We start from the raw sequence: 2,365 nt of genomic DNA on the forward strand, positions 1-2,365 counted from the left end.
GACCCGCGGGTCTTATCGGGAGAGGGTCAGTCCGGCACAACAACAACAAAACTTCCCTGCCTGCCGCTTCCTGGGAGTTACAGGCCTGCCCGGGATTCCAGCTGTAAAGGGCTCAGCGGCAGAGGTGAACCCAGTGTAAACACCGTTTGTTGGAGCTGAGAATACAAACAATAGGAGGAAAATATGGAATAAGCAAACATCCTTGAAATGTGGAAGAAAACCGCAAATGAGAACGTGTTCCCTCATTGAGTAAAGTGGGGATGCCGAGCAGTGTATCACAGCTTGTGCTGTACTCTTCTGGCGAAAGGACTTTGGGTTTCATTTTCTCTGTAAATTCTTGATTTGTCAGAGAAAATGAATAGTTTTAATTGATATGATATAGCATGCTGGGTAAAAAATTTTTACAAATTACTTCTTAGTCAATTTTCATAATTCTAAAAGCAGTTTAATTATTTTTATGACTCTTCATTAATATTGGTCACAGTGACTTTTTTTCCAACTACTATCACGAATGTAGCTTGATTATGTTGAGAGAAGATAGTAAAATGTTGGAGGTCGTATGGTGTTGTAACAAATTGCAACTTGATACAATCTTTGATTCAAAAATAATGTTATGCTGGTAAAAATGGATGTTGTTGAAAGAGAAATTAATAACTTTTCCTGATTTCTTTGCTCTTCCCAAATTAACTTCAGTTCTTTTGATTATATTATATCCTGCCATACACAAAAAAGGATCTGTATAAGTGGGACAAAGACTGAGAGGACCAGTGTTACCGGGCAAATGCAGAACTGTGTTTCACAGCCCACATTTATGCCAATGTTGTGTATACTCAGAGATGGTTTTTATGCAGTGAAGTACTGAATTTCAGGAACTTCTGTTCAAAGTAATGTGTCAGGTGTTAAATATAGAACTTTGAAAAAACCTGGAAGACTAAGGAGAAGCTTGCATTATAGAAAAGACAAGACTTGGCAGGAGAGGTGGTCAAGAGAAAAAAAAAGGTCAAGTTCTACTTTGAAAAGTTTCTTACTGTGAAGTGTGTCTAGTGCCTCTAGAAGAGGACAGAGTAACAGGTCAAATGATTTAGTTCTACATTAGGGGAAAAAGTGAAAATTATTAAATATTAATAAGATTGTCTCATGGGTGAATTTAAGAGTGATCTTATATTACTGACAAATTATTTGGCTTTCTTTTAACCGCTTCATCTTTGAACAAAAATCACTATTGCAGCATAGCAAAAAGAATCCATTTGACTTGTAGGATCTTAATGTAATTAATTTTACAGAAAACACACCAGTGAGAGGACTGCTCTTTATTGCTCAGAGGGTTCTGACTGGCAGCCTCACTTTACAAAATGATCAGGTTCAGTTTTCAGAACAGCATCTTGGCAGCAGTTCTCCAATGTAAAAGGCTTAGGCCAAACAATCCAGCTGGGCAGCAGCAGTGCTGTTTTGCAGGGGATGTCAGTAGTACAGGAGAATTCTTTTATCTCTGTCTACTCTTGTCCATGTTGGACACCACTGTAGAGACCTCTGGTGCATCTGGACACACTTCTTGAACAGTTGTGAGCACCCTCCCAGTAAAGATGTTTCAGTAGCTTTGGCTAAACATGTTACAGGTTTAGTGAAGAAATAGGGACCAAAATTCCAGCTTTACATCCTCTTCAAGGGTTTATTATGTTACTTGGTTTAGATGTGCGGACCTTGTCACTGCGTCTTTGAAAGCTGAGTGTGAATCTCTAAAGGGAATATAAGAATAGTGACTTGCATGGTATGGGAGGGAAGCTGCTGCAGCCCATACTGTGTAGACAGTAAAATTTAAATTCCTGCATCCTACTATGGAGCAAAATGAGTTCTAGCTATAGCCAGTCTAATTCAGTTCTTGGAATTCATTTCTTTTAATGTGCTACCTTAAAATAATGTTCTTAGGGCTGTCTTTAATAGGTGATAATTTCTTAAATTGTTTGCTTTTTCATTTTTTGGGTGTAATGATGTAAGACTTTCTCTGCTACCTTTCCAGTTGCATTCACCGTACATGACTCCTAATGAATCAACAGTAAATCTTAAAATAGGGAAAATTACCTGTCTGGTCTGGTGCAAGGAATTACACTTGTGGATTTTTTTGTGTATAAAGCCAAGAAACCACTGGAATCAGATGGGTTTGTCACAAAACTTTAGGTATTAGATGAAAAACAATCCCGATGTCTTGGGGTGGTGATAGTGCACATACCATGTTGGAGCTGAGAGCACAAATGCCTGTGGCAGGATCTGAGGACCCAGGGATATGCAAGGAAATATTGTAAAAGGTGCACGTGTGGTAGGGAGTTACAGTTTTATAACAGCTTCCTGGATTGATTCTTCATGTGTG

Source organism: Corvus brachyrhynchos, unplaced genomic scaffold (genome assembly GCF_000691975.1).
Source record: "Corvus brachyrhynchos isolate BGI_N302 unplaced genomic scaffold, ASM69197v1 scaffold221, whole genome shotgun sequence".
Classification (NCBI taxonomy): domain Eukaryota; kingdom Metazoa; phylum Chordata; class Aves; order Passeriformes; family Corvidae; genus Corvus; species Corvus brachyrhynchos.